Below are 26,210 nucleotides of genomic sequence, written 5' to 3' on the forward strand. Positions count from 1 at the left end.
TCTATTGAAGCAAAAGTTAAAATTGCACTGGCTGGGAATCGGACCCAGATCTCTCGCATGGCAAGCGAGAATTCTACCATTGAACCACCAATGCTCATACGACAAAATTTAGTGCAAGAAATTTCAAAATAGCTGCCTAAAGGCCACGATGAACAAATAAATAGCTCTTTTTAGAGCTATTTATTTTAGAGCTATATATTTGGGATTGAAGCAAAAGTTAATTTGCACTGGCTGGGAATCGGACCCAGAACTCTCGCATGGGAAAAGAGAATTCTACCCTTGAACCACCAATGCTCATATGGCAAAATTTAGTGCAAGAGATTTTAAAATAGCTGCCTATGGACATTATGAAAAACTGAAAAGCTCCAAAAAGGACAATTCTATTGAAGCATAAGTTAAATTGCACTGGCTGGGAATCTGACCCAGATCTCTCGCATGGCAAGCGAGAATTCTACCATTGAACCACCAATGCTCATACGACAAAATTTAGTGCAAGAAATTTCAAAATAGCTGCCTAAAGGCCACGATGAACAAATAAATAGCTCTTTTTAGAGCTATTTATTTTAGAGCTATATATTTGGGATTGAAGCAAAAGTTAATTTGCACTGGCTGGGAATCGGACCCAGAACTCTCGCATGGGAAAAGAGAATTCTACCCTTGAACCACCAATGCTCATATGACAAAATTTAGTGCAAGAGATTTTAAAATAGCTGCCTATGGACATTATGAAAAACTGAAAAGCTCCAAAAAGGACAATTCTATTGAAGCATAAGTTAAATTGCACTGGCTGGGAATCGGACCCAGATCTCTCGCATGGCAAGCGAGAATTCTACCATTGAACCACCAATGCTTAAACAACAAATTTTAGGGGAAAAAATTTCAAAATGGCGTTCTATGGACATTATGAAGAACTGAAAAGCTCCAAAAAGGACAATTCTATTGAAGCAAAAGTTAAATTGCACTTGTTGGGAATCGGACCCAGATCTCTCGCATGGCAAGCGAGAATTCTACCATTGAACCACCAATGCTTAAACAACAAATTTTAGGGGAAAAAATTTCAAAATGGCGGCCTATGGACATTATGAACAACTGAAAAGCTCCAAAAAGGACAATTCTATTGAAACAAAAGTTAATTTGCACTGGCTGGGAATCGGACCCAGAACTCTCGCATGGGAAAAGAGAATTCTACCCTTGAACCACCAATGCTCATATGACAAAATTTAGTGCAAGAGATTTTAAAATAGCTGCCTATGGACATTATGAAAAACTGAAAAGCTCCAAAAAGGACAATTCTATTGAAGCATAAGTTAAATTGCACTGGCTGGGAATCTGACCCAGATCTCTCGCATGGCAAGCGAGAATTCTACCATTGAACCACCAATGCTTAAACAACAAATTTTAGGGGAAATTTTTTCAAAATGGCGGCCTATGGACATGATGAACAACTGAAAAGCTCCAAAAAGGACAAATCTATTGAAGCAAAAGTTAAATTGCACTGGCTGGGAATCGGACCCAGATCTCTCGCATGGCAAGCGAGAATTCTACCATTGAACCACCAATGCTCATACGACAAAATTTAGTGCAAGAAATTTCAAAATAGCTGCCTAAAGGCCACGATGAACAAATAAATAGCTCTTTTTAGAGCTATTTATTTTAGAGCTATATATTTGGGATTGAAGCAAAAGTTAATTTGCACTGGCTGGGAATCGGACCCAGAACTCTCGCATGGGAAAAGAGAATTCTACCCTTGAACCACCAATGCTCATATGGCAAAATTTAGTGCAAGAGATTTTAAAATAGCTGCCTATGGACATTATGAAAAACTGAAAAGCTCCAAAAAGGACAATTCTATTGAAGCATAAGTTAAATTGCACTGGCTGGGAATCTGACCCAGATCTCTCGCATGGCAAGCGAGAATTCTACCATTGAACCACCAATGCTCATACGACAAAATTTAGTGCAAGAAATTTCAAAATAGCTGCCTAAAGGCCACGATGAACAAATAAATAGCTCTTTTTAGAATTCTTGCAAATAAATAGCTCTTTTTAGAGCTATTTTTTTTAGAGTTATACACTCACCGGCCACTTTATTAGGTACACCTGTCCAACTGCTCGTTAACACTTAATTTCTAAGCAGCCAATCACATGGCGGCAACTCAGTGCATTTAGGCATGTAGACATTGTCAAGACAATCTCCTGCAGTTCAAACCGAGCATCAGTATGGGGAAGAAAGGTGATTTGAGTGACTTTGAACGTGGCATGATTGTTGGTGCCAGAAGGGCTGGTCTGAGTATTTCAGAAACTGCTAATCTACTGGGATTTTCACGCACAACCATCTCTAGGGTTTACAGAGAATGGTTCGAAAAAGAAAAAACATCCAGTGAGCGGCAGTTCTGTGGGCGGAAATGCCTTGTTGATGCCAGAGGTCAGAGGAGAATGGCCAGACTGGTTCGAGCTGATAGAAGGGCAACAGTGACTCAAATAACCACCCGTTACAACCAAGGTGGGCATAAGAGCATCTCTGAACGCACAGTACGTCGAACTTTGAGGCAGATGGGCTACAGCAGCAGAAGACCACACCGGGTGCCACTCCTTTCAGCTAAGAACAGGAAACTGAGGCTACAATTTGCACAAGCTCATCGAAATTGGACAATAGAAGATTGGAAAAACGTTGCCTGGTCTGATGAGTCTCGATTTCTGCTGCGACATTCGGATGGTAGGGTCAGAATTTGGCGTCTACAACATGAAAGCATGGATCCATCCTGCCTTGTATCAACGGTTCAGGCTGGTGGTGGTGGTGTCATGGTGTGGGGAATATTTTCTTGGCACTCTTTGGGCCCCTTGGTACCAATTGAGCATCGTTGCAACGCCACAGCCTACCTGAGTATTGTTGCTGACCATGTCCATCCCTTTATGACCACAATGTACCCAACTTCTGATGGCTACTTTCAGCAGGATAATGCGCCATGTCATAAAGCTGGAATCATCTCAGACTGGTTTCTTGAACATGACAATGAGTTCGCTGTACTCAAATGGCCTCCACAATCACCAGATCTCAATCCAATAGAGCATCTTTGGGATGTGGTGGAACGGGAGATTCGCATCATGGATGTGCAGCCGACAAATCTGCGGCAAACTGTGTGATGCCATCATGTCAATATGGACCAAACTCCCTGAGGAATGCTTCCAGCACCTTGTTGAATCTATGCCACGAAGAATTGAGGCAGTTCTGAAGGCAAAAGGGGGTCCAACCCGTTACTAGCATGGGGTACCTAATAAAGTGGCCGGTGAGTGTATATTTGGGATTGAAGCAAAAGCTAAATTGCACTGGCTGGGAATCGGACCCAGATCTCTCGCATGGCAAGCGAGAATTCTACCATTGAACCACCAATGCTCATACGACAAAATTTAGTGCAAGAAATTTCAAAATAGCTGCCTAAAGGCCACGATGAACAAATAAATAGCTCTTTTTAGAATTCTTGCAAATAAATAGCTCTTTTTAGAGCTATTTTTTTTAGAGTTATATATTTGGGATTGAAGCAAAAGGTAAATTGCACTGCCTGGGAATCGGACCCAGATCTCTCGCATGGCAAGCGAGAATTCTACCATTGAACCACCAATGCTCATACGACAAAATTTAGTGCAAGAAATTTCAAAATAGCTGCCTAAAGGCCACGATGAACAAATAAATAGCTCTTTTTAGAATTCTTGCAAATAAATAGCTCTTTTTAGAGCTATTTATTTTAGAGCTATATATTTGGGATTGAAGCAAAAGTTAATTTGCACTGGCTGGGAATCGGACCCAGAACTCTCGCATGGGAAAAGAGAATTCTACCCTTGAACCACCAATGCTCATATGACAAAATTTAGTGCAAGAGATTTTAAAATAGCTGCCTATGGACATTATGAACAACTGAAAAGCTCCAAAAAGGACAATTCTATTGAAGCATAAGTTAAATTGCACTGGCTGGGAATCGGACCCAGATCTCTCGCATGGCAAGCGAGAATTCTACCATTGAACCACCAATGCTTAAACAACAAATTTTAGGGGAAAAAATTTCAAAATGGCGTTCTATGGACATTATGAAGAACTGAAAAGCTCCAAAAAGGACAATTCTATTGAAGCAAAAGTTAAATTGCACTTGTTGGGAATCGGACCCAGATCTCTCGCATGGCAAGCGAGAATTCTACCATTGAACCACCAATGCTTAAACAACAAATTTTAGGGGAAAAAATTTCAAAATGGCGGCCTATGGACATTATGAACAACTGAAAAGCTCCAAAAAGGACAATTCTATTGAAACAAAAGTTAATTTGCACTGGCTGGGAATCGGACCCAGAACTCTCGCATGGGAAAAGAGAATTCTACCCTTGAACCACCAATGCTCATATGACAAAATTTAGTGCAAGAGATTTTAAAATAGCTGCCTATGGACATTATGAAAAACTGAAAAGCTCCAAAAAGGACAATTCTATTGAAGCATAAGTTAAATTGCACTGGCTGGGAATCTGACCCAGATCTCTCGCATGGCAAGCGAGAATTCTACCATTGAACCACCAATGCTTAAACAACAAATTTTAGGGGAAATTTTTTCAAAATGGCGGCCTATGGACATGATGAACAACTGAAAAGCTCCAAAAAGGACAAATCTATTGAAGCAAAAGTTAAATTGCACTGGCTGGGAATCGGACCCAGATCTCTCGCATGGCAAGCGAGAATTCTACCATTGAACCACCAATGCTCATACGACAAAATTTAGTGCAAGAAATTTCAAAATAGCTGCCTAAAGGCCACGATGAACAAATAAATAGCTCTTTTTAGAGCTATTTATTTTAGAGCTATATATTTGGGATTGAAGCAAAAGTTAATTTGCACTGGCTGGGAATCGGACCCAGAACTCTCGCATGGGAAAAGAGAATTCTACCCTTGAACCACCAATGCTCATATGACAAAATTTAGTGCAAGAGATTTTAAAATAGCTGCCTATGGACATTATGAAAAACTGAAAAGCTCCAAAAAGGACAATTCTATTGAAGCATAAGTTAAATTGCACTGGCTGGGAATCGGACCCAGATCTCTCGCATGGCAAGCGAGAATTCTACCATTGAACCACCAATGCTTAAACAACAAATTTTAGGGGAAAAAATTTCAAAATGGCGTTCTATGGACATTATGAAGAACTGAAAAGCTCCAAAAAGGACAATTCTATTGAAGCAAAAGTTAAATTGCACTTGTTGGGAATCGGACCCAGATCTCTCGCATGGCAAGCGAGAATTCTACCATTGAACCACCAATGCTTAAACAACAAATTTTAGGGGAAAAAATTTCAAAATGGCGGCCTATGGACATTATGAACAACTGAAAAGCTCCAAAAAGGACAATTCTATTGAAACAAAAGTTAATTTGCACTGGCTGGGAATCGGACCCAGAACTCTCGCATGGGAAAAGAGAATTCTACCCTTGAACCACCAATGCTCATATGACAAAATTTAGTGCAAGAGATTTTAAAATAGCTGCCTATGGACATTATGAAAAACTGAAAAGCTCCAAAAAGGACAATTCTATTGAAGCATAAGTTAAATTGCACTGGCTGGGAATCTGACCCAGATCTCTCGCATGGCAAGCGAGAATTCTACCATTGAACCACCAATGCTTAAACAACAAATTTTAGGGGAAATTTTTTCAAAATGGCGGCCTATGGACATGATGAACAACTGAAAAGCTCCAAAAAGGACAAATCTATTGAAGCAAAAGTTAAATTGCACTGGCTGGGAATCGGACCCAGATCTCTCGCATGGCAAGCGAGAATTCTACCATTGAACCACCAATGCTCATACGACAAAATTTAGTGCAAGAAATTTCAAAATAGCTGCCTAAAGGCCACGATGAACAAATAAATAGCTCTTTTTAGAGCTATTTATTTTAGAGCTATATATTTGGGATTGAAGCAAAAGTTAATTTGCACTGGCTGGGAATCGGACCCAGAACTCTCGCATGGGAAAAGAGAATTCTACCCTTGAACCACCAATGCTCATATGACAAAATTTAGTGCAAGAGATTTTAAAATAGCTGCCTATGGACATTATGAAAAACTGAAAAGCTCCAAAAAGGACAATTCTATTGAAGCATAAGTTAAATTGCACTGGCTGGGAATCGGACCCAGATCTCTCGCATGGCAAGCGAGAATTCTACCATTGAACCACCAATGCTTAAACAACAAATTTTAGGGGAAAAAATTTCAAAATGGCGTTCTATGGACATTATGAAGAACTGAAAAGCTCCAAAAAGGACAATTCTATTGAAGCAAAAGTTAAATTGCACTTGTTGGGAATCGGACCCAGATCTCTCGCATGGCAAGCGAGAATTCTACCATTGAACCACCAATGCTTAAACAACAAATTTTAGGGGAAAAAATTTCAAAATGGCGGCCTATGGACATTATGAACAACTGAAAAGCTCCAAAAAGGACAATTCTATTGAAACAAAAGTTAATTTGCACTGGCTGGGAATCGGACCCAGAACTCTCGCATGGGAAAAGAGAATTCTACCCTTGAACCACCAATGCTCATATGACAAAATTTAGTGCAAGAGATTTTAAAATAGCTGCCTATGGACATTATGAAAAACTGAAAAGCTCCAAAAAGGACAATTCTATTGAAGCATAAGTTAAATTGCACTGGCTGGGAATCTGACCCAGATCTCTCGCATGGCAAGCGAGAAATCTACCATTGAACCACCAATGCTTAAACAACAAATTTTAGGGGAAATTTTTTCAAAATGGCGGCCTATGGACATGATGAACAACTGAAAAGCTCCAAAAAGGACAAATCTATTGAAGCAAAAGTTAAAATTGCACTGGCTGGGAATCGGACCCAGATCTCTCGCATGGCAAGCGAGAATTCTACCATTGAACCACCAATGCTCATACGACAAAATTTAGTGCAAGAAATTTCAAAATAGCTGCCTAAAGGCCACGATGAACAAATAAATAGCTCTTTTTAGAGCTATTTATTTTAGAGCTATATATTTGGGATTGAAGCAAAAGTTAATTTGCACTGGCTGGGAATCGGACCCAGAACTCTCGCATGGGAAAAGAGAATTCTACCCTTGAACCACCAATGCTCATATGGCAAAATTTAGTGCAAGAGATTTTAAAATAGCTGCCTATGGACATTATGAAAAACTGAAAAGCTCCAAAAAGGACAATTCTATTGAAGCATAAGTTAAATTGCACTGGCTGGGAATCTGACCCAGATCTCTCGCATGGCAAGCGAGAATTCTACCATTGAACCACCAATGCTCATACGACAAAATTTAGTGCAAGAAATTTCAAAATAGCTGCCTAAAGGCCACGATGAACAAATAAATAGCTCTTTTTAGAGCTATTTATTTTAGAGCTATATATTTGGGATTGAAGCAAAAGTTAATTTGCACTGGCTGGGAATCGGACCCAGAACTCTCGCATGGGAAAAGAGAATTCTACCCTTGAACCACCAATGCTCATATGACAAAATTTAGTGCAAGAGATTTTAAAATAGCTGCCTATGGACATTATGAAAAACTGAAAAGCTCCAAAAAGGACAATTCTATTGAAGCATAAGTTAAATTGCACTGGCTGGGAATCGGACCCAGATCTCTCGCATGGCAAGCGAGAATTCTACCATTGAACCACCAATGCTTAAACAACAAATTTTAGGGGAAAAAATTTCAAAATGGCGTTCTATGGACATTATGAAGAACTGAAAAGCTCCAAAAAGGACAATTCTATTGAAGCAAAAGTTAAATTGCACTTGTTGGGAATCGGACCCAGATCTCTCGCATGGCAAGCGAGAATTCTACCATTGAACCACCAATGCTTAAACAACAAATTTTAGGGGAAAAAATTTCAAAATGGCGGCCTATGGACATTATGAACAACTGAAAAGCTCCAAAAAGGACAATTCTATTGAAACAAAAGTTAATTTGCACTGGCTGGGAATCGGACCCAGAACTCTCGCATGGGAAAAGAGAATTCTACCCTTGAACCACCAATGCTCATATGACAAAATTTAGTGCAAGAGATTTTAAAATAGCTGCCTATGGACATTATGAAAAACTGAAAAGCTCCAAAAAGGACAATTCTATTGAAGCATAAGTTAAATTGCACTGGCTGGGAATCTGACCCAGATCTCTCGCATGGCAAGCGAGAATTCTACCATTGAACCACCAATGCTTAAACAACAAATTTTAGGGGAAATTTTTTCAAAATGGCGGCCTATGGACATGATGAACAACTGAAAAGCTCCAAAAAGGACAAATCTATTGAAGCAAAAGTTAAATTGCACTGGCTGGGAATCGGACCCAGATCTCTCGCATGGCAAGCGAGAATTCTACCATTGAACCACCAATGCTCATACGACAAAATTTAGTGCAAGAAATTTCAAAATAGCTGCCTAAAGGCCACGATGAACAAATAAATAGCTCTTTTTAGAGCTATTTATTTTAGAGCTATATATTTGGGATTGAAGCAAAAGTTAATTTGCACTGGCTGGGAATCGGACCCAGAACTCTCGCATGGGAAAAGAGAATTCTACCCTTGAACCACCAATGCTCATATGGCAAAATTTAGTGCAAGAGATTTTAAAATAGCTGCCTATGGACATTATGAAAAACTGAAAAGCTCCAAAAAGGACAATTCTATTGAAGCATAAGTTAAATTGCACTGGCTGGGAATCTGACCCAGATCTCTCGCATGGCAAGCGAGAATTCTACCATTGAACCACCAATGCTCATACGACAAAATTTAGTGCAAGAAATTTCAAAATAGCTGCCTAAAGGCCACGATGAACAAATAAATAGCTCTTTTTAGAATTCTTGCAAATAAATAGCTCTTTTTAGAGCTATTTTTTTTAGAGTTATATATTTGGGATTGAAGCAAAAGCTAAATTGCACTGGCTGGGAATCGGACCCAGATCTCTCGCATGGCAAGCGAGAATTCTACCATTGAACCACCAATTCTCATACGACAAAATTTAGTGCAAGAAATTTCAAAATAGCTGCCTAAAGGCCACGATGAACAAATAAATAGCTCTTTTTAGAATTCTTACAAATAAATAGCTCTTTTTAGAGCTATTTATTTTAGAGCTATATATTTGGGATTGAAGCAAAAGTTAATTTGCACTGGCTGGGAATCGGACCCAGAACTCTCGCATGGGAAAAGAGAATTCTACCCTTGAACCACCAATGCTCATATGACAAAATTTAGTGCAAGAGATTTCAAAATAGCTGCCTATGGACATTATGAACAACTGAAAAGCTCCAAAAAGGACAATTCTATTGAAGCATAAGTTAAATTGCACTGGCTGGGAATCGGACCCAGATCTCTCGCATGGCAAGCGAGAATTCTACCATTGAACCACCAATGCTTAAACAACAAATTTTAGGGGAAAAAATTTCGAAATGGCGGCCTATGGACATTATGAACAACTGAAAAGCTCCAAAAAGGACAATTCTATTGAAGCAAAAGTTAATTTGCACTGGCTGGGAATCGGACCCAGAACTCTCGCATGGGAAAAGAGAATTCTACCCTTGAACCACCAATGCTCATATGACAAAATTTAGTGCAAGAGATTTTAAAATAGCTGCCTATGGACATTATGAACAACTGAAAAGCTCCAAAAAGGACAATTCTATTGAAACAAAAGTTAATTTGCACTGGCTGGGAATCGGACCCAGATCTCTCGCATGGCAAGCGAGAATTCTACCATTGAACCACCAATGCTTAAACAACAAATTTTAGGGGAAAAAATTTCAAAATGGCGTTCTATGGACATTATGAAGAACTGAAAAGCTCCAAAAAGGACAATTCTATTGAAGCAAAAGTTAAATTGCACTTGTTGGGAATCGGACCCAGATCTCTCGCATGGCAAGCGAGAATTCTACCATTGAACCACCAATGCTTAAACAACAAATTTTAGGGGAAAAAATTTCAAAATGGCGGCCTATGGACATTATGAACAACTGAAAAGCTCCAAAAAGGACAATTCTATTGAAACAAAAGTTAATTTGCACTGGCTGGGAATCGGACCCAGAACTCTCGCATGGGAAAAGAGAATTCTACCCTTGAACCACCAATGCTCATATGACAAAATTTAGTGCAAGAGATTTTAAAATAGCTGCCTATGGACATTATGAAAAACTGAAAAGCTCCAAAAAGGACAATTCTATTGAAGCATAAGTTAAATTGCACTGGCTGGGAATCTGACCCAGATCTCTCGCATGGCAAGCGAGAATTCTACCATTGAACCACCAATGCTTAAACAACAAATTTTAGGGGAAATTTTTTCAAAATGGCGGCCTATGGACATGATGAACAACTGAAAAGCTCCAAAAAGGACAAATCTATTGAAGCAAAAGTTAAATTGCACTGGCTGGGAATCGGACCCAGATCTCTCGCATGGCAAGCGAGAATTCTACCATTGAACCACCAATGCTCATACGACAAAATTTAGTGCAAGAAATTTCAAAATAGCTGCCTAAAGGCCACGATGAACAAATAAATAGCTCTTTTTAGAGCTATTTATTTTAGAGCTATATATTTGGGATTGAAGCAAAAGTTAATTTGCACTGGCTGGGAATCGGACCCAGAACTCTCGCATGGGAAAAGAGAATTCTACCCTTGAACCACCAATGCTCATATGACAAAATTTAGTGCAAGAGATTTTAAAATAGCTGCCTATGGACATTATGAAAAACTGAAAAGCTCCAAAAAGGACAATTCTATTGAAGCATAAGTTAAATTGCACTGGCTGGGAATCGGACCCAGATCTCTCGCATGGCAAGCGAGAATTCTACCATTGAACCACCAATGCTTAAACAACAAATTTTAGGGGAAAAAATTTCAAAATGGCGTTCTATGGACATTATGAAGAACTGAAAAGCTCCAAAAAGGACAATTCTATTGAAGCAAAAGTTAAATTGCACTTGTTGGGAATCGGACCCAGATCTCTCGCATGGCAAGCGAGAATTCTACCATTGAACCACCAATGCTTAAACAACAAATTTTAGGGGAAAAAATTTCAAAATGGCGGCCTATGGACATTATGAACAACTGAAAAGCTCCAAAAAGGACAATTCTATTGAAACAAAAGTTAATTTGCACTGGCTGGGAATCGGACCCAGAACTCTCGCATGGGAAAAGAGAATTCTACCCTTGAACCACCAATGCTCATATGACAAAATTTAGTGCAAGAGATTTTAAAATAGCTGCCTATGGACATTATGAAAAACTGAAAAGCTCCAAAAAGGACAATTCTATTGAAGCATAAGTTAAATTGCACTGGCTGGGAATCTGACCCAGATCTCTCGCATGGCAAGCGAGAATTCTACCATTGAACCACCAATGCTTAAACAACAAATTTTAGGGGAAATTTTTTCAAAATGGCGGCCTATGGACATGATGAACAACTGAAAAGCTCCAAAAAGGACAAATCTATTGAAGCAAAAGTTAAAATTGCACTGGCTGGGAATCGGACCCAGATCTCTCGCATGGCAAGCGAGAATTCTACCATTGAACCACCAATGCTCATACGACAAAATTTAGTGCAAGAAATTTCAAAATAGCTGCCTAAAGGCCACGATGAACAAATAAATAGCTCTTTTTAGAGCTATTTATTTTAGAGCTATATATTTGGGATTGAAGCAAAAGTTAATTTGCACTGGCTGGGAATCGGACCCAGAACTCTCGCATGGGAAAAGAGAATTCTACCCTTGAACCACCAATGCTCATATGGCAAAATTTAGTGCAAGAGATTTTAAAATAGCTGCCTATGGACATTATGAAAAACTGAAAAGCTCCAAAAAGGACAATTCTATTGAAGCATAAGTTAAATTGCACTGGCTGGGAATCTGACCCAGATCTCTCGCATGGCAAGCGAGAATTCTACCATTGAACCACCAATGCTCATACGACAAAATTTAGTGCAAGAAATTTCAAAATAGCTGCCTAAAGGCCACGATGAACAAATAAATAGCTCTTTTTAGAGCTATTTATTTTAGAGCTATATATTTGGGATTGAAGCAAAAGTTAATTTGCACTGGCTGGGAATCGGACCCAGAACTCTCGCATGGGAAAAGAGAATTCTACCCTTGAACCACCAATGCTCATATGACAAAATTTAGTGCAAGAGATTTTAAAATAGCTGCCTATGGACATTATGAAAAACTGAAAAGCTCCAAAAAGGACAATTCTATTGAAGCATAAGTTAAATTGCACTGGCTGGGAATCGGACCCAGATCTCTCGCATGGCAAGCGAGAATTCTACCATTGAACCACCAATGCTTAAACAACAAATTTTAGGGGAAAAAATTTCAAAATGGCGTTCTATGGACATTATGAAGAACTGAAAAGCTCCAAAAAGGACAATTCTATTGAAGCAAAAGTTAAATTGCACTTGTTGGGAATCGGACCCAGATCTCTCGCATGGCAAGCGAGAATTCTACCATTGAACCACCAATGCTTAAACAACAAATTTTAGGGGAAAAAATTTCAAAATGGCGGCCTATGGACATTATGAACAACTGAAAAGCTCCAAAAAGGACAATTCTATTGAAACAAAAGTTAATTTGCACTGGCTGGGAATCGGACCCAGAACTCTCGCATGGGAAAAGAGAATTCTACCCTTGAACCACCAATGCTCATATGACAAAATTTAGTGCAAGAGATTTTAAAATAGCTGCCTATGGACATTATGAAAAACTGAAAAGCTCCAAAAAGGACAATTCTATTGAAGCATAAGTTAAATTGCACTGGCTGGGAATCTGACCCAGATCTCTCGCATGGCAAGCGAGAATTCTACCATTGAACCACCAATGCTTAAACAACAAATTTTAGGGGAAATTTTTTCAAAATGGCGGCCTATGGACATGATGAACAACTGAAAAGCTCCAAAAAGGACAAATCTATTGAAGCAAAAGTTAAATTGCACTGGCTGGGAATCGGACCCAGATCTCTCGCATGGCAAGCGAGAATTCTACCATTGAACCACCAATGCTCATACGACAAAATTTAGTGCAAGAAATTTCAAAATAGCTGCCTAAAGGCCACGATGAACAAATAAATAGCTCTTTTTAGAGCTATTTATTTTAGAGCTATATATTTGGGATTGAAGCAAAAGTTAATTTGCACTGGCTGGGAATCGGACCCAGAACTCTCGCATGGGAAAAGAGAATTCTACCCTTGAACCACCAATGCTCATATGGCAAAATTTAGTGCAAGAGATTTTAAAATAGCTGCCTATGGACATTATGAAAAACTGAAAAGCTCCAAAAAGGACAATTCTATTGAAGCATAAGTTAAATTGCACTGGCTGGGAATCTGACCCAGATCTCTCGCATGGCAAGCGAGAATTCTACCATTGAACCACCAATGCTCATACGACAAAATTTAGTGCAAGAAATTTCAAAATAGCTGCCTAAAGGCCACGATGAACAAATAAATAGCTCTTTTTAGAATTCTTGCAAATAAATAGCTCTTTTTAGAGCTATTTTTTTTAGAGTTATACACTCACCGGCCACTTTATTAGGTACACCTGTCCAACTGCTCGTTAACACTTAATTTCTAAGCAGCCAATCACATGGCGGCAACTCAGTGCATTTAGGCATGTAGACATTGTCAAGACAATCTCCTGCAGTTCAAACCGAGCATCAGTATGGGGAAGAAAGGTGATTTGAGTGACTTTGAACGTGGCATGATTGTTGGTGCCAGAAGGGCTGGTCTGAGTATTTCAGAAACTGCTAATCTACTGGGATTTTCACGCACAACCATCTCTAGGGTTTACAGAGAATGGTTCGAAAAAGAAAAAACATCCAGTGAGCGGCAGTTCTGTGGGCGGAAATGCCTTGTTGATGCCAGAGGTCAGAGGAGAATGGCCAGACTGGTTCGAGCTGATAGAAGGGCAACAGTGACTCAAATAACCACCCGTTACAACCAAGGTGGGCATAAGAGCATCTCTGAACGCACAGTACGTCGAACTTTGAGGCAGATGGGCTACAGCAGCAGAAGACCACACCGGGTGCCACTCCTTTCAGCTAAGAACAGGAAACTGAGGCTACAATTTGCACAAGCTCATCGAAATTGGACAATAGAAGATTGGAAAAACGTTGCCTGGTCTGATGAGTCTCGATTTCTGCTGCGACATTCGGATGGTAGGGTCAGAATTTGGCGTCTACAACATGAAAGCATGGATCCATCCTGCCTTGTATCAACGGTTCAGGCTGGTGGTGGTGGTGTCATGGTGTGGGGAATATTTTCTTGGCACTCTTTGGGCCCCTTGGTACCAATTGAGCATCGTTGCAACGCCACAGCCTACCTGAGTATTGTTGCTGACCATGTCCATCCCTTTATGACCACAATGTACCCAACTTCTGATGGCTACTTTCAGCAGGATAATGCGCCATGTCATAAAGCTGGAATCATCTCAGACTGGTTTCTTGAACATGACAATGAGTTCGCTGTACTCAAATGGCCTCCACAATCACCAGATCTCAATCCAATAGAGCATCTTTGGGATGTGGTGGAACGGGAGATTCGCATCATGGATGTGCAGCCGACAAATCTGCGGCAAACTGTGTGATGCCATCATGTCAATATGGACCAAACTCCCTGAGGAATGCTTCCAGCACCTTGTTGAATCTATGCCACGAAGAATTGAGGCAGTTCTGAAGGCAAAAGGGGGTCCAACCCGTTACTAGCATGGGGTACCTAATAAAGTGGCCGGTGAGTGTATATTTGGGATTGAAGCAAAAGCTAAATTGCACTGGCTGGGAATCGGACCCAGATCTCTCGCATGGCAAGCGAGAATTCTACCATTGAACCACCAATGCTCATACGACAAAATTTAGTGCAAGAAATTTCAAAATAGCTGCCTAAAGGCCACGATGAACAAATAAATAGCTCTTTTTAGAATTCTTGCAAATAAATAGCTCTTTTTAGAGCTATTTTTTTTAGAGTTATATATTTGGGATTGAAGCAAAAGCTAAATTGCACTGGCTGGGAATCGGACCCAGATCTCTCGCATGGCAAGCGAGAATTCTACCATTGAACCACCAATTCTCATACGACAAAATTTAGTGCAAGAAATTTCAAAATAGCTGCCTAAAGGCCACGATGAACAAATAAATAGCTCTTTTTAGAATTCTTACAAATAAATAGCTCTTTTTAGAGCTATTTATTTTAGAGCTATATATTTGGGATTGAAGCAAAAGTTAATTTGCACTGGCTGGGAATCGGACCCAGAACTCTCGCATGGGAAAAGAGAATTCTACCCTTGAACCACCAATGCTCATATGACAAAATTTAGTGCAAGAGATTTCAAAATAGCTGCCTATGGACATTATGAACAACTGAAAAGCTCCAAAAAGGACAATTCTATTGAAGCATAAGTTAAATTGCACTGGCTGGGAATCGGACCCAGATCTCTCGCATGGCAAGCGAGAATTCTACCATTGAACCACCAATGCTTAAACAACAAATTTTAGGGGAAAAAATTTCGAAATGGCGGCCTATGGACATTATGAACAACTGAAAAGCTCCAAAAAGGACAATTCTATTGAAGCAAAAGTTAATTTGCACTGGCTGGGAATCGGACCCAGAACTCTCGCATGGGAAAAGAGAATTCTACCCTTGAACCACCAATGCTCATATGACAAAATTTAGTGCAAGAGATTTCAAAATAGCTGCCTATGGACATTATGAACAACTGAAAAGCTCCAAAAAGGACAATTCTATTGAAGCATAAGTTAAATTGCACTGGCTGGGAATCGGACCCAGATCTCTCGCATGGCAAGCGAGAATTCTACCATTGAACCACCAATGCTTAAACAACAAATTTTAGGGGAAAAAATTTCAAAATGGCGGCCTATGGACATTATGAACAACTGAAAAGCTCCAAAAAGGACAATTCTATTGAAACAAAAGTTAATTTGCACTGGCTGGGAATCGGACCCAGAACTCTCGCATGGGAAAAGAGAATTCTACCCTTGAACCACCAATGCTCATATGACAAAATTTAGTGCAAGAGATTTTAAAATAGCTGCCTATGGACATTATGAAAAACTGAAAAGCTCCAAAAAGGACAATTCTATTGAAGCATAAGTTAAATTGCACTGGCTGGGAATCTGACCCAGATCTCTCGCATGGCAAGCGAGAATTCTACCATTGAACCACCAATGCTCATATGACAAAATTTAGTGCAAGAGATTTTAAAATAGCTGCCTATGGACATTATGAAAAACTGAAAAGCTCCAAAAAGGACAATTCTATTGAAGCATAAGTTAAATTGCACTGGCTGGGAATCTGACCCAGATCTCTCGCATGGCAAGCGAGAATTCTACCATTGAACCACCAATGCTCATACGACAAAATTTAGTGCAAGAAATTTTAAAATAGCTGCCTATGGACATTATGAAAAACTGAAAAGCTCCAAAAAGGACAATTCTATTGAAGCATAAGTTAAATTGCACTGGCTGGGAATCTGACCCAGATCTCTCGCATGGCAAGCGAGAATTCTACCATTGAACCACCAATGCTTAAACAACAAATTTTAGGGGAAATTTTTTCAAAATGGCGGCCTATGGACATGATGAACAACTGAAAAGCTCCAAAAAGGACAAATCTATTGAAGCAAAAGTTAAATTGCACTGGCTGGGAATCGGACCCAGATCTCTCGCATGGCAAGCGAGAATTCTACCATTGAACCACCAATGCTCATACGACAAAATTTAGTGCAAGAAATTTCAAAATAGCTGCCTAAAGGCCACGATGAACAAATAAATAGCTCTTTTTAGAATTCTTGCAAATAAATAGCTCTTTTTAGAGCTATTTTTTTTAGAGTTATATATTTGGGATTGAAGCAAAAGGTAAATTGCACTGCCTGGGAATCGGACCCAGATCTCTCGCATGGCAAGCGAGAATTCTACCATTGAACCACCAATGCTCATACGACAAAATTTAGTGCAAGAAATTTCAAAATAGCTGCCTAAAGGCCACGATGAACAAATAAATAGCTCTTTTTAGAATTCTTGCAAATAAATAGCTCTTTTTAGAGCTATTTATTTTAGAGCTATATATTTGGGATTGAAGCAAAAGTTAATTTGCACTGGCTGGGAATCGGACCCAGAACTCTCGCATGGGAAAAGAGAATTCTACCCTTGAACCACCAATGCTCATATGACAAAATTTAGTGCAAGAGATTTTAAAATAGCTGCCTATGGACATTATGAACAACTGAAAAGCTCCAAAAAGGACAATTCTATTGAAGCATAAGTTAAATTGCACTGGCTGGGAATCGGACCCAGATCTCTCGCATGGCAAGCGAGAATTCTACCATTGAACCACCAATGCTTAAACAACAAATTTTAGGGGAAAAAATTTCAAAATGGCGTTCTATGGACATTATGAAGAACTGAAAAGCTCCAAAAAGGACAATTCTATTGAAGCAAAAGTTAAATTGCACTTGTTGGGAATCGGACCCAGATCTCTCGCATGGCAAGCGAGAATTCTACCATTGAACCACCAATGCTTAAACAACAAATTTTAGGGGAAAAAATTTCAAAATGGCGGCCTATGGACATTATGAACAACTGAAAAGCTCCAAAAAGGACAATTCTATTGAAACAAAAGTTAATTTGCACTGGCTGGGAATCGGACCCAGAACTCTCGCATGGGAAAAGAGAATTCTACCCTTGAACCACCAATGCTCATATGACAAAATTTAGTGCAAGAGATTTTAAAATAGCTGCCTATGGACATTATGAAAAACTGAAAAGCTCCAAAAAGGACAATTCTATTGAAGCATAAGTTAAATTGCACTGGCTGGGAATCTGACCCAGATCTCTCGCATGGCAAGCGAGAATTCTACCATTGAACCACCAATGCTTAAACAACAAATTTTAGGGGAAATTTTTTCAAAATGGCGGCCTATGGACATGATGAACAACTGAAAAGCTCCAAAAAGGACAAATCTATTGAAGCAAAAGTTAAATTGCACTGGCTGGGAATCGGACCCAGATCTCTCGCATGGCAAGCGAGAATTCTACCATTGAACCACCAATGCTCATACGACAAAATTTAGTGCAAGAAATTTCAAAATAGCTGCCTAAAGGCCACGATGAACAAATAAATAGCTCTTTTTAGAGCTATTTATTTTAGAGCTATATATTTGGGATTGAAGCAAAAGTTAATTTGCACTGGCTGGGAATCGGACCCAGAACTCTCGCATGGGAAAAGAGAATTCTACCCTTGAACCACCAATGCTCATATGACAAAATTTAGTGCAAGAGATTTTAAAATAGCTGCCTATGGACATTATGAAAAACTGAAAAGCTCCAAAAAGGACAATTCTATTGAAGCATAAGTTAAATTGCACTGGCTGGGAATCGGACCCAGATCTCTCGCATGGCAAGCGAGAATTCTACCATTGAACCACCAATGCTTAAACAACAAATTTTAGGGGAAAAAATTTCAAAATGGCGTTCTATGGACATTATGAAGAACTGAAAAGCTCCAAAAAGGACAATTCTATTGAAGCAAAAGTTAAATTGCACTTGTTGGGAATCGGACCCAGATCTCTCGCATGGCAAGCGAGAATTCTACCATTGAACCACCAATGCTTAAACAACAAATTTTAGGGGAAAAAATTTCAAAATGGCGGCCTATGGACATTATGAACAACTGAAAAGCTCCAAAAAGGACAATTCTATTGAAACAAAAGTTAATTTGCACTGGCTGGGAATCGGACCCAGAACTCTCGCATGGGAAAAGAGAATTCTACCCTTGAACCACCAATGCTCATATGACAAAATTTAGTGCAAGAGATTTTAAAATAGCTGCCTATGGACATTATGAAAAACTGAAAAGCTCCAAAAAGGACAATTCTATTGAAGCATAAGTTAAATTGCACTGGCTGGGAATCTGACCCAGATCTCTCGCATGGCAAGCGAGAATTCTACCATTGAACCACCAATGCTTAAACAACAAATTTTAGGGGAAATTTTTTCAAAATGGCGGCCTATGGACATGATGAACAACTGAAAAGCTCCAAAAAGGACAAATCTATTGAAGCAAAAGTTAAATTGCACTGGCTGGGAATCGGACCCAGATCTCTCGCATGGCAAGCGAGAATTCTACCATTGAACCACCAATGCTCATACGACAAAATTTAGTGCAAGAAATTTCAAAATAGCTGCCTAAAGGCCACGATGAACAAATAAATAGCTCTTTTTAGAGCTATTTATTTTAGAGCTATATATTTGGGATTGAAGCAAAAGTTAATTTGCACTGGCTGGGAATCGGACCCAGAACTCTCGCATGGGAAAAGAGAATTCTACCCTTGAACCACCAATGCTCATATGACAAAATTTAGTGCAAGAGATTTTAAAATAGCTGCCTATGGACATTATGAAAAACTGAAAAGCTCCAAAAAGGACAATTCTATTGAAGCATAAGTTAAATTGCACTGGCTGGGAATCGGACCCAGATCTCTCGCATGGCAAGCGAGAATTCTACCATTGAACCACCAATGCTTAAACAACAAATTTTAGGGGAAAAAATTTCAAAATGGCGTTCTATGGACATTATGAAGAACTGAAAAGCTCCAAAAAGGACAATTCTATTGAAGCAAAAGTTAAATTGCACTTGTTGGGAATCGGACCCAGATCTCTCGCATGGCAAGCGAGAATTCTACCATTGAACCACCAATGCTTAAACAACAAATTTTAGGGGAAAAAATTTCAAAATGGCGGCCTATGGACATTATGAACAACTGAAAAGCTCCAAAAAGGACAATTCTATTGAAACAAAAGTTAATTTGCACTGGCTGGGAATCGGACCCAGAACTCTCGCATGGGAAAAGAGAATTCTACCCTTGAACCACCAATGCTCATATGACAAAATTTAGTGCAAGAGATTTTAAAATAGCTGCCTATGGACATTATGAAAAACTGAAAAGCTCCAAAAAGGACAATTCTATTGAAGCATAAGTTAAATTGCACTGGCTGGGAATCTGACCCAGATCTCTCGCATGGCAAGCGAGAATTCTACCATTGAACCACCAATGCTTAAACAACAAATTTTAGGGGAAATTTTTTCAAAATGGCGGCCTATGGACATGATGAACAACTGAAAAGCTCCAAAAAGGACAAATCTATTGAAGCAAAAGTTAAATTGCACTGGCTGGGAATCGGACCCAGATCTCTCGCATGGCAAGCGAGAATTCTACCATTGAACCACCAATGCTCATACGACAAAATTTAGTGCAAGAAATTTCAAAATAGCTGCCTAAAGGCCACGATGAACAAATAAATAGCTCTTTTTAGAGCTATTTATTTTAGAGCTATATATTTGGGATTGAAGCAAAAGTTAATTTGCACTGGCTGGGAATCGGACCCAGAACTCTCGCATGGGAAAAGAGAATTCTACCCTTGAACCACCAATGCTCATATGGCAAAATTTAGTGCAAGAGATTTTAAAATAGCTGCCTATGGACATTATGAAAAACTGAAAAGCTCCAAAAAGGACAATTCTATTGAAGCATAAGTTAAATTGCACTGGCTGGGAATCTGACCCAGATCTCTCGCATGGCAAGCGAGAATTCTACCATTGAACCACCAATGCTCATACGACAAAATTTAGTGCAAGAAATTTCAAAATAGCTGCCTAAAGGCCACGATGAACAAATAAATAGCTCTTTTTAGAGCTATTTATTTTAGAGCTATATATTTGGGATTGAAGCAAAAGTTAATTTGCACTGGCTGGGAATCGGACCCAGAACTCTCGCATGGGAAAAGAGAATTCTACCCTTGAACCACCAATGCTCATATGACAAAATTTAGTGCAAAAGATTTTAAAATAGCTGCCTATGGACATTATGAAAAACTGAAAAGCTCCAAAAAGGACAATTCTATTGAAGCATAAGTTAAATTGCACTGGCTGGGAATCGGACCCAGATCTCTCGCATGGCAAGCGAGAATTCTACCATTGAACCACCAATGCTTAAACAACAAATTTTAGGGGAAAAAATTTCAAAATGGCGTTCTATGGACATTATGAAGAACTGAAAAGCTCCAAAAAGGACAATTCTATTGAAGCAAAAGTTAAATTGCACTTGTTGGGAATCGGACCCAGATCTCTCGCATGGCAAGCGAGAATTCTACCATTGAACCACCAATGCTTAAACAACAAATTTTAGGGGAAAAAATTTCAAAATGGCGGCCTATGGACATTATGAACAACTGAAAAGCTCCAAAAAGGACAATTCTATTGAAACAAAAGTTAATTTGCACTGGCTGGGAATCGGACCCAGAACTCTCGCATGGGAAAAGAGAATTCTACCCTTGAACCACCAATGCTCATATGACAAAATTTAGTGCAAGAGATTTTAAAATAGCTGCCTATGGACATTATGAAAAACTGAAAAGCTCCAAAAAGGACAATTCTATTGAAGCATAAGTTAAATTGCACTGGCTGGGAATCTGACCCAGATCTCTCGCATGGCAAGCGAGAATTCTACCATTGAACCACCAATGCTTAAACAACAAATTTTAGGGGAAATTTTTTCAAAATGGCGGCCTATGGACATGATGAACAACTGAAAAGCTCCAAAAAGGACAAATCTATTGAAGCAAAAGTTAAATTGCACTGGCTGGGAATCGGACCCAGATCTCTCGCATGGCAAGCGAGAATTCTACCATTGAACCACCAATGCTCATACGACAAAATTTAGTGCAAGAAATTTCAAAATAGCTGCCTAAAGGCCACGATGAACAAATAAATAGCTCTTTTTAGAGCTATTTATTTTAGAGCTATATATTTGGGATTGAAGCAAAAGTTAATTTGCACTGGCTGGGAATCGGACCCAGAACTCTCGCATGGGAAAAGAGAATTCTACCCTTGAACCACCAATGCTCATATGGCAAAATTTAGTGCAAGAGATTTTAAAATAGCTGCCTATGGACATTATGAAAAACTGAAAAGCTCCAAAAAGGACAATTCTATTGAAGCATAAGTTAAATTGCACTGGCTGGGAATCTGACCCAGATCTCTCGCATGGCAAGCGAGAATTCTACCATTGAACCACCAATGCTCATACGACAAAATTTAGTGCAAGAAATTTCAAAATAGCTGCCTAAAGGCCACGATGAACAAATAAATAGCTCTTTTTAGAATTCTTGCAAATAAATAGCTCTTTTTAGAGCTATTTTTTTTAGAGTTATATATTTGGGATTGAAGCAAAAGCTAAATTGCACTGGCTGGGAATCGGACCCAGATCTCTCGCATGGCAAGCGAGAATTCTACCATTGAACCACCAATTCTCATACGACAAAATTTAGTGCAAGAAATTTCAAAATAGCTGCCTAAAGGCCACGATGAACAAATAAATAGCTCTTTTTAGAATTCTTACAAATAAATAGCTCTTTTTAGAGCTATTTATTTTAGAGCTATATATTTGGGATTGAAGCAAAAGTTAATTTGCACTGGCTGGGAATCGGACCCAGAACTCTCGCATGGGAAAAGAGAATTCTACCCTTGAACCACCAATGCTCATATGACAAAATTTAGTGCAAGAGATTTCAAAATAGCTGCCTATGGACATTATGAACAACTGAAAAGCTCCAAAAAGGACAATTCTATTGAAGCATAAGTTAAATTGCACTGGCTGGGAATCGGACCCAGATCTCTCGCATGGCAAGCGAGAATTCTACCATTGAACCACCAATGCTTAAACAACAAATTTTAGGGGAAAAAATTTCGAAATGGCGGCCTATGGACATTATGAACAACTGAAAAGCTCCAAAAAGGACAATTCTATTGAAGCAAAAGTTAATTTGCACTGGCTGGGAATCGGACCCAGAACTCTCGCATGGGAAAAGAGAATTCTACCCTTGAACCACCAATGCTCATATGACAAAATTTAGTGCAAGAGATTTCAAAATAGCTGCCTATGGACATTATGAACAACTGAAAAGCTCCAAAAAGGACAATTCTATTGAAGCATAAGTTAAATTGCACTGGCTGGGAATCGGACCCAGATCTCTCGCATGGCAAGCGAGAATTCTACCATTGAACCACCAATGCTTGAACAACAAATTTTAGGGGAAAAAATTTCAAAATGGCGTTCTATGGACATTATGAAGAACTGAAAAGCTCCAAAAAGGACAATTCTATTGAAGCAAAAGTTAAATTGCACTTGTTGGGAATCGGACCCAGATCTCTCGCATGGCAAGCGAGAATTCTACCATTGAACCACCAATGCTCATACGACAAAATTTAGTGCAAGAAATTTCAAAATAGCTGCCTAAAGGCCACGATGAACAAATAAATAGCTCTTTTTAGAATTCTTGCAAATAAATAGCTCTTTTTAGAGCTATTTTTTTTAGAGTTATATATTTGGGATTGAAGCAAAAGGTAAATTGCACTGCCTGGGAATCGGACCCAGATCTCTCGCATGGCAAGCGAGAATTCTACCATTGAACCACCAATGCTCATACGACAAAATTTAGTGCAAGAAATTTCAAAATAGCTGCCTAAAGGCCACGATGAACAAATAAATAGCTCTTTTTAGAATTCTTGCAAATAAATAGCTCTTTTTAGAGCTATTTATTTTAGAGCTATATATTTGGGATTGAAGCAAAAGTTAATTTGCACTGGCTGGGAATCGGACCCAGAACTCTCGCATGGGAAAAGAGAATTCTACCCTTGAACCACCAATGCTCATATGACAAAATTTAGTGCAAGAGATTTTAAAATAGCTGCCTATGGACATTATGAACAACTGAAAAGCTCCAAAAAGGACAATTCTATTGAAGCATAAGTTAAATTGCACTGGCTGGGAATCGGACCCAGATCTCTCGCATGGCAAGCGAGAATTCTACCATTGAACCACCAATGCTTAAACAACAAATTTTAGGGGAAAAAATTTCAAAATGGCGGCCTATGGACATTATGAACAACTGAAAAGCTCCAAAAAGGACAATTCTATTGAAACAAAAGTTAATTTGCACTGGCTGGGAATCGGACCCAGAACTCTCGCATGGGAAAAGAGAATTCTACCCTTGAACCACCAATGCTCATATGACAAAATTTAGTGCAAGAGATTTTAAAATAGCTGCCTATGGACATTATGAACAACTGAAAAGCTCCAAAAAGGACAATTCTATTGAAGCATAAGTTAAATTGCACTGGCTGGGAATCGGACCCAGATCTCTCGCATGGCAAGCGAGAATTCTACCATTGAACCACCAATGCTTAAACAACAAATTTTAGGGGAAAAAATTTCAAAATGGCGTTCTATGGACATTATGAAGAACTGAAAAGCTCCAAAAAGGACAATTCTATTGAAGCAAAAGTTAAATTGCACTTGTTGGGAATCGGACCCAGATCTCTCGCATGGCAAGCGAGAATTCTACCATTGAACCACCAATGCTCATACGACAAAATTTAGTGCAAGAGATTTCAAAATAGCTGCCTATGGACATTATGAACAACTGAAAAGCTCCAAAAAGGACAATTCTATTGAAGCATAAGTTAAATTGCACTGGCTGGGAATCGGACCCAGATCTCTCGCATGGCAAGCGAGAATTCTACCATTGAACCACCAATGCTTAAACAACAAATTTTAGGGGAAAAAATTTCAAAATGGCGTTCTATGGACATTATGAAGAACTGAAAAGCTCCAAAAAGGACAATTCTATTGAAGCAAAAGTTAAATTGCACTTGTTGGGAATCGGACCCAGATCTCTCGCATGGCAAGCGAGAATTCTACCATTGAACCACCAATGCTTAAACAACAAATTTTAGGGGAAAAAATTTCAAAATGGCGGCCTATGGACATGATGAACAACTGAAAAGCTCCAAAAAGGACAATTCTATTGAAGCAAAAGTTAATTTGCACTGGCTGGGAATCGGACCCAGATCTCTCGCATGGCAAGCGAGAATTCTACCATTGAACCACCAATGCTTAAACAACAAATTTTAGGGGAAAAAATTTCAAAATGGCGTTCTATGGACATTATGAAGAACTGAAAAGCTCCAAAAAGGACAATTCTATTGAAGCAAAAGTTAATTTGCACTGGCTGGGAATCGGACCCAGAACTCTCGCATGGGAAAAGAGAATTCTACCCTTGAACCACCAATGCTCATATGACAAAATTTAGTGCAAGAGATTTCAAAATAGCTGCCTATGGACATTATGAACAACTGAAAAGCTCCAAAAAGGACAATTCTATTGAAGCATAAGTTAAATTGCACTGGCTGGGAATCTGACCCAGATCTCTCGCATGGCAAGCGAGAATTCTACCATTGAACCACCAATGCTTAAACAACAAATTTTAGGGGAAATTTTTTTCAAAATGGCGGCCTATGGACATGATGAACAACTGAAAAGCTCCAAAAAGGACAAATCTATTGAAGCAAAAGTTAATTTGCACTGGCTGGGAATCGGACCCAGATCTCTCGCATGGCAAGCGAGAATTCTACCATTGAACCACCAATGCTCATACGACAAAATTTAGTGCAAGAAATTTCAAAATAGCTGCCTAAAGGCCACGATGAACAAATAAATAGCTCTTTTTAGAATTCTTGCAAATAAATAGCTCTTTTTAGAGCTATTTTTTTTAGAGTTATATATTTGGGATTGAAGCAAAAGTTAAATTGCACTGGCTGGGAATCGGACCCAGAACTCTCGCATGGGAAAAGAGAATTCTACCCTTGAACCACCAATGCTCATATGACAAAATTTAGTGCAAGAGATTTCAAAATAGCTGCCTATGGACATTATGAAAAACTGAAAAGCTCCAAAAAGGACAATTCTATTGAAGCATAAGTTAAATTGCACTGGCTGGAAATCGGACCCAGATCTCTCGCATGGCAAGCGAGAATTCTACCATTGAACCACCAATGCTTAAACAACAAATTTTAGGGGAAATTTTTTTCAAAATGGCGGCCTATGGACATGATGAACAACTGAAAAGCTCCAAAAAGGACAAATCTATTGAAGCAAAAGTTAATTTGCACTGGCTGGGAATCGGACCCAGATCTCTCGCATGGCAAGCGAGAATTCTACCATTGAACCACCAATGCTCATACGACAAAATTTAGTGCAAGAAATTTCAAAATAGCTGCCTAAAGGCCACGATGAACAAATAAATAGCTCTTTTTAGAATTCTTGCAAATAAAT

At 39.1% G+C, this 26,210-nt stretch overlaps 39 non-coding genes across 39 annotated transcripts; all 39 read right to left on the minus strand.

Moving 5' to 3' along the window:
- Window positions 1–23: 23 nt before the first annotated feature.
- trnag-gcc (transfer RNA glycine (anticodon GCC)) lies at window positions 24–94 on the minus strand. The gene has a single exon. It is a non-coding gene; the product is annotated as a tRNA-Gly (tRNA).
- A 685-nt stretch (window positions 95–779) lies between these two features.
- Window positions 780–850, minus strand: trnag-gcc (transfer RNA glycine (anticodon GCC)). Its single transcript has one exon. It is a non-coding gene; the product is annotated as a tRNA-Gly (tRNA).
- A 641-nt stretch (window positions 851–1,491) lies between these two features.
- Window positions 1,492–1,562, minus strand: trnag-gcc (transfer RNA glycine (anticodon GCC)). Its single transcript has one exon. It is a non-coding gene; the product is annotated as a tRNA-Gly (tRNA).
- Window positions 1,563–3,322: 1,760 nt separating this feature from the next.
- trnag-gcc (transfer RNA glycine (anticodon GCC)) lies at window positions 3,323–3,393 on the minus strand. Its single transcript has one exon. It is a non-coding gene; the product is annotated as a tRNA-Gly (tRNA).
- A 565-nt stretch (window positions 3,394–3,958) lies between these two features.
- Window positions 3,959–4,029, minus strand: trnag-gcc (transfer RNA glycine (anticodon GCC)). The gene has a single exon. It is a non-coding gene; the product is annotated as a tRNA-Gly (tRNA).
- Window positions 4,030–4,670: 641 nt separating this feature from the next.
- trnag-gcc (transfer RNA glycine (anticodon GCC)) lies at window positions 4,671–4,741 on the minus strand. Its single transcript has one exon. It is a non-coding gene; the product is annotated as a tRNA-Gly (tRNA).
- Window positions 4,742–5,048: 307 nt separating this feature from the next.
- trnag-gcc (transfer RNA glycine (anticodon GCC)) lies at window positions 5,049–5,119 on the minus strand. Its single transcript has one exon. It is a non-coding gene; the product is annotated as a tRNA-Gly (tRNA).
- A 641-nt stretch (window positions 5,120–5,760) lies between these two features.
- Window positions 5,761–5,831, minus strand: trnag-gcc (transfer RNA glycine (anticodon GCC)). The gene has a single exon. It is a non-coding gene; the product is annotated as a tRNA-Gly (tRNA).
- Window positions 5,832–6,138: 307 nt separating this feature from the next.
- trnag-gcc (transfer RNA glycine (anticodon GCC)) lies at window positions 6,139–6,209 on the minus strand. Its single transcript has one exon. It is a non-coding gene; the product is annotated as a tRNA-Gly (tRNA).
- Window positions 6,210–6,851: 642 nt separating this feature from the next.
- On the minus strand, window positions 6,852–6,922 carry trnag-gcc (transfer RNA glycine (anticodon GCC)). Its single transcript has one exon. It is a non-coding gene; the product is annotated as a tRNA-Gly (tRNA).
- A 685-nt stretch (window positions 6,923–7,607) lies between these two features.
- trnag-gcc (transfer RNA glycine (anticodon GCC)) lies at window positions 7,608–7,678 on the minus strand. The gene has a single exon. It is a non-coding gene; the product is annotated as a tRNA-Gly (tRNA).
- Window positions 7,679–8,319: 641 nt separating this feature from the next.
- On the minus strand, window positions 8,320–8,390 carry trnag-gcc (transfer RNA glycine (anticodon GCC)). The gene has a single exon. It is a non-coding gene; the product is annotated as a tRNA-Gly (tRNA).
- A 943-nt stretch (window positions 8,391–9,333) lies between these two features.
- trnag-gcc (transfer RNA glycine (anticodon GCC)) lies at window positions 9,334–9,404 on the minus strand. Its single transcript has one exon. It is a non-coding gene; the product is annotated as a tRNA-Gly (tRNA).
- A 285-nt stretch (window positions 9,405–9,689) lies between these two features.
- trnag-gcc (transfer RNA glycine (anticodon GCC)) lies at window positions 9,690–9,760 on the minus strand. Its single transcript has one exon. It is a non-coding gene; the product is annotated as a tRNA-Gly (tRNA).
- Window positions 9,761–10,401: 641 nt separating this feature from the next.
- On the minus strand, window positions 10,402–10,472 carry trnag-gcc (transfer RNA glycine (anticodon GCC)). Its single transcript has one exon. It is a non-coding gene; the product is annotated as a tRNA-Gly (tRNA).
- Window positions 10,473–10,779: 307 nt separating this feature from the next.
- trnag-gcc (transfer RNA glycine (anticodon GCC)) lies at window positions 10,780–10,850 on the minus strand. The gene has a single exon. It is a non-coding gene; the product is annotated as a tRNA-Gly (tRNA).
- A 642-nt stretch (window positions 10,851–11,492) lies between these two features.
- Window positions 11,493–11,563, minus strand: trnag-gcc (transfer RNA glycine (anticodon GCC)). Its single transcript has one exon. It is a non-coding gene; the product is annotated as a tRNA-Gly (tRNA).
- Window positions 11,564–12,248: 685 nt separating this feature from the next.
- Window positions 12,249–12,319, minus strand: trnag-gcc (transfer RNA glycine (anticodon GCC)). Its single transcript has one exon. It is a non-coding gene; the product is annotated as a tRNA-Gly (tRNA).
- Window positions 12,320–12,960: 641 nt separating this feature from the next.
- Window positions 12,961–13,031, minus strand: trnag-gcc (transfer RNA glycine (anticodon GCC)). The gene has a single exon. It is a non-coding gene; the product is annotated as a tRNA-Gly (tRNA).
- Window positions 13,032–14,791: 1,760 nt separating this feature from the next.
- On the minus strand, window positions 14,792–14,862 carry trnag-gcc (transfer RNA glycine (anticodon GCC)). The gene has a single exon. It is a non-coding gene; the product is annotated as a tRNA-Gly (tRNA).
- Window positions 14,863–15,427: 565 nt separating this feature from the next.
- On the minus strand, window positions 15,428–15,498 carry trnag-gcc (transfer RNA glycine (anticodon GCC)). The gene has a single exon. It is a non-coding gene; the product is annotated as a tRNA-Gly (tRNA).
- Window positions 15,499–15,783: 285 nt separating this feature from the next.
- On the minus strand, window positions 15,784–15,854 carry trnag-gcc (transfer RNA glycine (anticodon GCC)). The gene has a single exon. It is a non-coding gene; the product is annotated as a tRNA-Gly (tRNA).
- An 819-nt stretch (window positions 15,855–16,673) lies between these two features.
- On the minus strand, window positions 16,674–16,744 carry trnag-gcc (transfer RNA glycine (anticodon GCC)). The gene has a single exon. It is a non-coding gene; the product is annotated as a tRNA-Gly (tRNA).
- Window positions 16,745–17,309: 565 nt separating this feature from the next.
- trnag-gcc (transfer RNA glycine (anticodon GCC)) lies at window positions 17,310–17,380 on the minus strand. Its single transcript has one exon. It is a non-coding gene; the product is annotated as a tRNA-Gly (tRNA).
- Window positions 17,381–18,021: 641 nt separating this feature from the next.
- Window positions 18,022–18,092, minus strand: trnag-gcc (transfer RNA glycine (anticodon GCC)). Its single transcript has one exon. It is a non-coding gene; the product is annotated as a tRNA-Gly (tRNA).
- A 307-nt stretch (window positions 18,093–18,399) lies between these two features.
- trnag-gcc (transfer RNA glycine (anticodon GCC)) lies at window positions 18,400–18,470 on the minus strand. The gene has a single exon. It is a non-coding gene; the product is annotated as a tRNA-Gly (tRNA).
- A 641-nt stretch (window positions 18,471–19,111) lies between these two features.
- Window positions 19,112–19,182, minus strand: trnag-gcc (transfer RNA glycine (anticodon GCC)). Its single transcript has one exon. It is a non-coding gene; the product is annotated as a tRNA-Gly (tRNA).
- A 307-nt stretch (window positions 19,183–19,489) lies between these two features.
- trnag-gcc (transfer RNA glycine (anticodon GCC)) lies at window positions 19,490–19,560 on the minus strand. Its single transcript has one exon. It is a non-coding gene; the product is annotated as a tRNA-Gly (tRNA).
- A 641-nt stretch (window positions 19,561–20,201) lies between these two features.
- trnag-gcc (transfer RNA glycine (anticodon GCC)) lies at window positions 20,202–20,272 on the minus strand. The gene has a single exon. It is a non-coding gene; the product is annotated as a tRNA-Gly (tRNA).
- A 685-nt stretch (window positions 20,273–20,957) lies between these two features.
- trnag-gcc (transfer RNA glycine (anticodon GCC)) lies at window positions 20,958–21,028 on the minus strand. Its single transcript has one exon. It is a non-coding gene; the product is annotated as a tRNA-Gly (tRNA).
- Window positions 21,029–21,669: 641 nt separating this feature from the next.
- Window positions 21,670–21,740, minus strand: trnag-gcc (transfer RNA glycine (anticodon GCC)). Its single transcript has one exon. It is a non-coding gene; the product is annotated as a tRNA-Gly (tRNA).
- Window positions 21,741–22,683: 943 nt separating this feature from the next.
- On the minus strand, window positions 22,684–22,754 carry trnag-gcc (transfer RNA glycine (anticodon GCC)). Its single transcript has one exon. It is a non-coding gene; the product is annotated as a tRNA-Gly (tRNA).
- Window positions 22,755–23,039: 285 nt separating this feature from the next.
- On the minus strand, window positions 23,040–23,110 carry trnag-gcc (transfer RNA glycine (anticodon GCC)). The gene has a single exon. It is a non-coding gene; the product is annotated as a tRNA-Gly (tRNA).
- Window positions 23,111–23,853: 743 nt separating this feature from the next.
- On the minus strand, window positions 23,854–23,924 carry trnag-gcc (transfer RNA glycine (anticodon GCC)). The gene has a single exon. It is a non-coding gene; the product is annotated as a tRNA-Gly (tRNA).
- Window positions 23,925–24,209: 285 nt separating this feature from the next.
- trnag-gcc (transfer RNA glycine (anticodon GCC)) lies at window positions 24,210–24,280 on the minus strand. The gene has a single exon. It is a non-coding gene; the product is annotated as a tRNA-Gly (tRNA).
- A 285-nt stretch (window positions 24,281–24,565) lies between these two features.
- Window positions 24,566–24,636, minus strand: trnag-gcc (transfer RNA glycine (anticodon GCC)). The gene has a single exon. It is a non-coding gene; the product is annotated as a tRNA-Gly (tRNA).
- Window positions 24,637–24,921: 285 nt separating this feature from the next.
- On the minus strand, window positions 24,922–24,992 carry trnag-gcc (transfer RNA glycine (anticodon GCC)). Its single transcript has one exon. It is a non-coding gene; the product is annotated as a tRNA-Gly (tRNA).
- A 464-nt stretch (window positions 24,993–25,456) lies between these two features.
- On the minus strand, window positions 25,457–25,527 carry trnag-gcc (transfer RNA glycine (anticodon GCC)). Its single transcript has one exon. It is a non-coding gene; the product is annotated as a tRNA-Gly (tRNA).
- Window positions 25,528–26,042: 515 nt separating this feature from the next.
- On the minus strand, window positions 26,043–26,113 carry trnag-gcc (transfer RNA glycine (anticodon GCC)). The gene has a single exon. It is a non-coding gene; the product is annotated as a tRNA-Gly (tRNA).
- Between the last annotated feature and the right edge of the window lie 97 nt (window positions 26,114–26,210).

Source organism: Pungitius pungitius, chromosome 18, assembly GCF_949316345.1.
Source record: "Pungitius pungitius chromosome 18, fPunPun2.1, whole genome shotgun sequence".
Classification (NCBI taxonomy): Eukaryota; Metazoa; Chordata; class Actinopteri; order Perciformes; family Gasterosteidae; genus Pungitius; species Pungitius pungitius.